The sequence below is a fragment of the Castor canadensis genome, chromosome X, assembly GCF_047511655.1.
Source record: "Castor canadensis chromosome X, mCasCan1.hap1v2, whole genome shotgun sequence".
Classification (NCBI taxonomy): Eukaryota; Metazoa; Chordata; class Mammalia; order Rodentia; family Castoridae; genus Castor; species Castor canadensis.
The window spans coordinates 70,165,962-70,174,679 of NC_133405.1; the positions used below are offsets into that span (position 1 = coordinate 70,165,962).

Genomic DNA, 8,718 nt, shown 5'->3' on the forward strand with positions numbered 1-8,718 from the left:
AATACATGTATATGTAACTCAAACAGAATATTAAAATGTAGTGTAGCTGGTTGGTCCTATGCCTTTTATTTTTATTGTAGTAGGAATAGGTATAGTGGATTCTGATGGAAATTTGAAATATGTGCTAATTTCCGTGATATTAAAGAAAGGACTGGAGTGGCAGAAAGATATGTGGGAGCAGAAAGGTCAAGTAGTTATGATCAGTGAGATGGATATTTTAATTTAATATTTTATGTTTGAGAGGCTTGTGTAATAATAATGTATAAGGTATAGTCATTGCCAATAGGAGATAATGTGGAATACGGCTGAATTGTTGAGTCAAGGAGATTAAAAATGTCAAGCCGTGATGTTGTAGAAGTTAACATATAGAACAATAATCTTATTATTTACAAGTTGAGTAGTGCTTAGTATGCTTCAATGAGTATAGGAGTGGAGGTATCACTTTGATAAAGATAAATTTGCATAATTCCTATTGGTAATATACCCAGAATTGGGACTACTAGAACATATGGTGTCTCTATTTTTAATTTTTTGAGGAACATCTACTCTGTTCTGCATAACGTTTGCACTAATATATATCCCTACAAACAGTGTACAATGGTTCTACTTTCTGCACATTATTTTAAACATTCAATATCAATTTGTCCTTTTGATAATAGTCATTCAGACAATTAAGAGGTGATATCTCATTGTGACTTTATTTGCATTTCGCTGATGCTTAATGATGTTGAAATTTCATTCTAACAGTGTTGGTCATTTGTATGTCTTTGAGAACTATCTATTCAAGTCTTTTGTCAATTTTAAATTAAATTAATATTTTAAACTGGCATATAAAAACTAACTATTCGTATTTATGGAGTACCATGCCATGCTTCAGTACATATATACATCATGTAGCCAAGTTAATCTTGTCTTTTGAAACATGTATCACTTCATTATGGTGAAAATGTTCAAAATACTTTCTTCAAACTTTAAGATACACAGTATTCCATCAGTGTAATTCCTATATCTACTCACCTTACTCTGCAATGGCACACTAAAAATTCTTACTTCTATCTAACTGAAACTTAGTATCTATAAACCAATTATTCCACATCTGCAACTTACCCCTATGTATTTTTATACTTTCCAAATTTTTGTTACTGGCTTTTAGTTTTATTGCCTCATGTTCAGAAATATATTCAAAATGATATCAATTTATTAATGAACTCTCCTGGTGGTTATTCCATGTGCTGATGGAAAAAATGTATACTAAATATGCATAGATGTCTCTTACATACATTTGGTCTAGGATGCAATTTATCTATGATTTTTTTATGTTGATCTTCTGTGTGGATGAAGTGTCCATTGCTCAAAACTGAATGTTATAGTCACCAACTAGTAGTGTATTGAAGTCTATCACTAGCTCTAAATATATTAATATTTGCTTTATATATTTGGATTCTCTAATACTGGGCCCATGTAAGTTTAGAACTGTTATTTCCTCTTGCTCAGTTGACAGCATAATGACTTTCCTTATTTCTTTTGACTATTTCTGAATTAAAGTCTGCTTTATCTGACATTAATGTAGTTACTGTTGTTTTCTTTTGGTTTCCATTTGCATGTAATATCTTAATACATCCCTTCACTTTCAATCTATCTTTGTCCTTAAAGGTGATGTGATTTTCTTGTAAGTAGAATATACTTGGGCCTTGATACTTGTCCATGAAATCACTCTATGTCTTTTAATCAGTTAATTCAATCCATTTAGATGCAAGGTAATTATTAATAGTTAAGGTTGTACTATAGTTATTATGTAGCTTGTTTCTTATTTTTGTCATATTTCCTTTCTCACTCATTATAACAATCTTTGGTGGCTGCTGTCATAGTATATTTTGATTTATTGCTTTTTTGGTTTATTTATTATAGAGTTTTGCTTTGTGGTTACCATGACGGTTATAAACACAAACATTCTATTATGATAAGATATTCTGTAATTATAGCAAATTTACATGATCATAAATATAAGAATAGTAAAAAGAAATGAATAAGGAAAAGATCAAGAGAAAATGAACTCCTAAGAAAATTCTCCAGTTGTGTTCCATTTCTTCACATATTTTTAACTTTTGCTTTTAAGATGGAGTTTTGCTTATGTAGCCCAAGTTGGCATCAAACTCACTAGTAAGACTTGGCCAGCCTCAAATTCACCATCCTCTTTCATTGACTTTCCCAGTGCTGGGATTACAAATGAGCACTAACACAACAACTTATTTTGAACTTTTGATATCTCATTTTACATCTTTCTATATTACTTACCACTTAACATATTAATGCAGTTATTATATTTTTAATTTTTCTTTTTTTAATCTTCATACTGAAGATACAATAGTTTATACACCACACATAAACTGTTGGAGCACTCTGCATTTGTGTAATTATTATTACCACTATATATTTTATATTATATACCCTCAGGTTGTCATTAACTTATCTTTCTTTCAGCTTGAAGAACTTTCTTTAGCATTTCTTTTAGAACAAGACTGGCATAGTTTTATTTTCTTAACTTTTGTTTGGGGAAGTCTTTATCCTTCCTTCACTTGTAAAGGATAGCTTTGCTCCGTACAATCAGTATTCTCAGTTGACAGTTTGCCTTTATTTCTATGAAAATATCATGACACTCTCTGCTGGATTGTAAAATAAATGCTAAGAAATACGATGCTAGGCAAATTGTAGACTCTTTTGTCTTTCACATGTGGTATCTTTGTGTAAATGTAGTTGAGCTAAATTTGACTGATGACTTTTGATTTTCCTGTATGGATGTTTGTATTCTTCTCTAGCTTTTGAGAAATTTTCTGTTACAATAATAAAATAGTTTCTTTGAATAAGCTTTCTAGCAATTTGGTATTCTTATGTCCTTTTTGAACTCTGATACCTCAAATATTTTTTCTTTAACACTATTCCATATTTCCTATAAGATTACTCCATCCTTCCATGTTTTGTTTTTCTTCTCTAGCAGTGTACTTTCAAATAGCCAGTTTTCATGTTCAATGCTTACTTCTTCTGTTTGGTCTATCCTGCTACTGATACCTTTAATTATGTTTTTAATTTTGTCAAATGTATTTCTCAGCTTAAGAATTTCTGCTTTGCCAGGCGCTGGTGGCTCACTCCTGTAATCCTAGCTACTTGGGAAGCAGAGATCAGGAAAGTTGCAGTTTGAAGTCAGCTCTGGCAAATACTTCCTACCAGGAATTCTTCACTTAGATTATTTGTGAGCTAAAAATATAAATTTCCACCATGCTAAACTAATTTTTATATAATAAAGCCTGTTTTAATACCTTACTCTCAGACCTTTTTCCTTCCCTGTATAGTTACAACCTTGACTTCCATCACTCTAATAACTCCTTAATCAATGTTCTCATCACTTTATTTTCCTTCTACTGGGGTTGCCAGATTAGTATAAGTTGTGCTTTCCCCAGAATCCTTCTTCATGTTGGTTTCCGTTGCTCAGATGCTAGAAATATCAGCTAAGCATTGGGATCTTTCCATCGCTGTGAATCAACTTCTGCCAAGGTTATACTTCCTCCCAGAGGACAGCCTATACCACAATCTGTATATCTCAGGGATGCAAAAGCTCGGTCACTTTGCTTCAATTAAGGACAATTTTTTGTGGTACTAGGGTTTGAACTCAGGGCCCACACCTTGAGCCACTCTGCCAGCCCTTTTTGTGATGAAACATTTCCAGACAGTCTCACAAACTATTTGTCTGTGCTTGTTTCGATCCTCCTGATCCCTGCCTCCTGAGAAGCTAGGATTACAGAGTGAGCCACCAGTGCCAGGCTTTGGGAAAATTATGAAGAGTTATTCATGATACAGAGAGGCCCATAAGCAGAACCCCCAAATGACCTTACAACTCGGAATAACAGAATAAATTTTCCGCTATTTCTTTATAGTTAGGTTTGTACACATGAGAAAGTTCTGCTTGATAAGTTGTAAAAGAGAATGATTTAGAATTCTTGTGGGAAGTTTACTTATTATGTACACATGTATTGTAACATGATGATCTCAAGTTCGACATATTTTCCTGCAAACAATATAATTTCATTCTTCTTTATGGATGAATAATATTCCATTGCATAAATACCACATCAGTTGATCAGCACTTAGGCTTTTTCCATATTTTAGCTATTGTGAATAGCGCTGCTATGAACATGGATGTGCACGTGTCTCAACTGCATGTTTTCTTATATTCCTTTGATGTATACCCAGGAGTGATATATGAGACTCATATGGTAGTTCTATATGTAATTTTTAAGGAAATTTTATACAGACTTCCATAGTATCTGCACTAATTTACATTCTGACCAATAGTGTATATGGTATCTTTGTCCCTGCATTCTCAACAGCATGTGCTGTTCATTTTCTTGCAGATACTATTCTGACTGAGGTGAGATAGAATCTTACTGATGGGCATTTTCTTCATGGTTAAGGATGTTGAACATTTCTTCATATATTTATTAGCCATTTGTAATTTTTCTTTAGAAAACTGCCTTTTCAATTAATTTTTCCATTTCTTAATTGGGTTATTTATTCATGTGGTATTCAATTTTTGAAGTTCTTTACATATTTTAGATATTAATCTCCTCTTTGATGAATAACTGGTGAAAATTTTCTCCTATTCTGTAGGTTTTCTTTTTGATTCTTGTAATTGCACCCTTTGATATGCAACACCTTTTTAAATGTGATGCAAAACCATTTTTCAATTCGTTTCATTTTCTGAACAATTAAGGATCTATTCAGAAACACCTTATTTCAAGTGTTTTCCCAATAGTAATTTCAAAGTTTCTGGCCTTCCATTGTGATCTTTGGTTCATTTAGTATTTATTTTTATTTTTTATTTTTTGTTATCATATTATTGTTTTATTAGGGGTACATTGTGACATTTACAAAAGTTCTTACAATATATTGTAGTTGAATTCACACTCTCCATTATTTTCCTTTTTCCTCTCCTCCCACCATTCCTGGAATAGTTTCAACCGGCATCTCATTTGTCCATTTTCATACATGAGTACATAATAGTTCCATTACATTCACCATGTGGTATTGATTTTTGTGCAGGGTAGTAGTTAGCTGTCTAGTTTTACTCTTCTACAAGTGGCTATCCAGTTTTCCCAACATTTGTTGAAGAGACCATCTTTTCTCCAACATTGAGCTTATTTCTTGATCTTCTGTTCTATTGTATTGATCCATATATCTGGTTTTGGTGCCATTATCGTTCTATTTTTGTTACTATGGTTCCTTAGTATAATTTGAAGTCAGGTATTGTGATACTTCCAACATTGCTCTTTTTTGCTCAGGATTTCTTTGTCTTTTTTGTGCTTTCAGATAAATTTTGGGATATATTTTTCTATTTGCATGAAGAATGTTACTGGAACATTGATGGGGCTTGCATTGAATGTTTACATTGCCTTCAGTAGCACAGCCATTTTAGCAATATTAATTCTACTTACCAATGAGCATGGGAAGTCTTTTCAACTCTAGTGTCTTTATTAATTTCTCTCTTTAGTGTTTTATAGTTTTCATTGCAGAGGACTTTCATCTCCTTAGATGGGTTTATTCCTAGGTGTTTTAATTTTTTTGAAGCTACTATGAATGGGATGTTTTCCCTTATTACTTTCTCAGCTTATTCATTATTAGTATATTGAAAAGCTACTGCTTTTTGTACATTGATTTTTGATTCCTGCTACTTTACTGTAAGTATTTATCAGATCTAAGAGTTTTTGGTGAAGTCTTTGAGGTCTTTCAAGTATAGCATCTTATAATCTGCAAATAGGGATAATTTGATTCCTTCTTTTCCTATTTGTATCCCTTTTATTTCTTTTCTTTGCCTTATTGCTCTGGCTCAAAATTCTAGCATTATATTGCATAAGATTGGGAGAGTGGAAAACCTTGTTTCATTCTAACTTTATAAGAAGTGGTGTCACTTTTTCCCTATTTATGTTGATATTGCCTATAAGTTTCTCATACATAGCCTTTACTATGTGAAGGTTTTCTCTTTCTATTCTTAGCTTTTCAAGGTTTTTTAATGAAAAGATGCTGCCTTTTGCTAAAGGTTTTTACTGCATCTATTGAGATGATTATACAATGTTTGCCTTTATTCTGATTATGTTATTTTGTGTTAATTGATTTGAACCTTACATGCATCTCTAGAATGAAACAAACTTAATCACAGTGATAAATTCAGTTTGTATTTTCTTGAGAATTTTTGCCTCTATGTTCATAAGGAAATTTGTCTATAATTTTTGTGTAACATTATCTTGTTTTGGTATTAGAGTAATACTGCTCCTTCTCCTTCTAGTTTTTAGAATACTTTGTGGAGCACTAATGTTTGTTCTTCAATGATGATTTGGTAAAATTTCACACTGACCCATCTAGTTCTTGCCTTTCTGTTGTTGGGAGACTCTAAATTATTGCTTCAATTTCATTGCCTGTTATAGATATGGTTAGTTGTTTTATATCCTCTTGGTTCAATTTTCATAGGTCATATGTATCTAGAAATTTATTCATTTCTTCCAGACTTTTCAGTATATTAGAACATAGCTTTATTAAAATATTCCATAATTATCCTCTGTATTTCATTTGCAATTGTCGTGTTGTTACTTTTCTCATCTCTAATTCTATTAATTTGGGTCCTCTCCTTCTTTCCTTTAATTAGTTTGGTTTAAGTTCTATCAGCTTTATTTATCTTTCTAAGGAAACAACTTTTTTAATACTTTTTTTTGCTCCTTTAATCTCCATTCCATTAATTTTTGTCCCAGTCTATATCATTTCTTTCCATCTATCTCTGTTAAGTTGAGCTTGTTCTTGTTTTTCTAAGAGCTTGAGATGCATTGTTAGGTTATTTATTTGATTTTATTAAATGTAGACACTCATAGTTATAAATGTTCATTTACCACTGTATTTGCTGTGTCCAAAATGTTCTGGTAAGTTGTGTTTTCATTGTTCTTTGCATTTAGTACTTTTTTAATTTCTCCATTATTTTTGAAAGACCCACAAATTACTCAAATGTGCATTGTTCAGCATCCATGTGTTAGAGTTTCTTATTATTTTTTGTTCTTACCATTGTTTTCTGATAGAATTCATGTTTATTTCAATTTTCTTATAGATGTTAAGACTGTTTTATGTCCTAAAATATGATCAATTGGAGAAAATTGTCTAGGTTGGCAAGAAGAATGTTCTTAAGTCCCTTTGACCTATAGTGTCAATTAACTCTCTGAAGTTTCTGATTGACTTTTTTGTCTTACCACTCTATTGGTGAGAGTGGGGTACTAAAATCACTCACTATTATTGTTTTGGTGTCTGTATGAGCTTTTATATCTGCTAGTATTTCCTTTATTAAACTGGGTGCACTGACATTTGTTGCATTTGATGGATTGTTCCCTTTGTCAATATAAAGTGGCTTTCATTGTCTCTTTCTACTAATTTTATTTGAAGTCTGCTTTGCCAGATATGAGTATGACTACTTCTGGTTGCTCCAAGAATATATTTTCTTTGAAAATACTTTTTTATCCTTTAACTTTAAATTTGTATTTGTCTTTGTCAGTTAAGTACATTTCTTGTGGGCAAAAAATAACTGGGTGTTGTTTTTTAATCCTGTGCACCAGTGTGTGTCTTATACTTAGAAAACTGAGATAATTAACATCCAAATTACTATTGAGATTATGTACTGATTCCTACAATTTTTGCTGATTTTGTAGTTTTTAATTCATCCCTACTCTTCATTTGTTCATATGCTTTTCTTTTGGGATATATTTTTTGCCATATTTTCATGGTGGCATTTATCTTCTTTTTCCATGTGTACAATTTCTTTGAATATATTCTGAAGTGTTGCTTTAGTGCAAATAAATTGTTTAGTTTTAGTTTATCATGGAACATTTTTACTTCTTCTTTAAATATGAATGATAGACTCAGATCCAAGATGGCGGATAGGGTGGGGAATCAGAAATCCTAAGTTCTGTGACTTGAGAAACCACCTTGAGACATCAGAACTACACTTGGGTAATTCTAATTACCTCTAGCCAAAATAATAACCCACAAACACATTAGGTGCACATAAAATTCAATGACTGACCCTCAAAACAACTTTTAATTGCACATAACAGCCTGGAAAATCCCATGCAGCACAGCAAGCAAGGCATGTCCTGCCTTGGTTTAAAAGCACTCTGGCCATATCTTTCTTTGTTTTTTTCTCACACCAAGCAGAAGGTAGAGCATGAACCAGAATCAAACTCTGCACCATCCTGGACCCCTAAACTGTGGAAAACTTCCCTACACCATGCTGAGCTGAAAGAAGCAGCACAGCATTTCTCTCTGCCAAGCAGCTCCAAAGCTGCTTGCATGAATCTGCAGAATGAACAGGTAAGCATCGCACACCATGCACGATTTCCTATATATTCCCCAGAAGCATAATCCAGCATAATCCCTGGGTAGAATGAACCCCCCCCAATAAAACTGAAAAGCATAAACAGTGAATTATAATCTAACACCAACAGTGGTGGTGGGAGGGTAGAACACTGAACTTGCCCTGGAGAATGAGATTGGGGCAAGCAGCTGAACTCTCAGTACTGAACTCTCAGGGAACAAATGCAGGAAAACAACAAAGGCTGAGAGTGGGGGTGGGGTGACAAGCCAACCTCCAAGAGGAGCCACTCTAGTACAGAGCAGAGATTAGGCACAAAGGCT

General features: G+C 32.9%; 1 long non-coding RNA gene across 1 annotated transcript in view; it reads left to right on the forward strand.

Annotated features, from left to right (window-relative positions):
* The window catches only part of LOC141419583 (uncharacterized), a 315,071-nt gene extending 306,673 nt beyond the window's left edge, over nucleotides 1-8,398 (forward strand). The window contains exon 16 of the long non-coding RNA XR_012444226.1: nucleotides 8,239-8,398. This is a non-coding gene — a long non-coding RNA (uncharacterized lncRNA). The remainder of the gene's footprint in view (nucleotides 1-8,238) is intronic.
* Nucleotides 8,399-8,718: the final 320 nt, after the last annotated feature.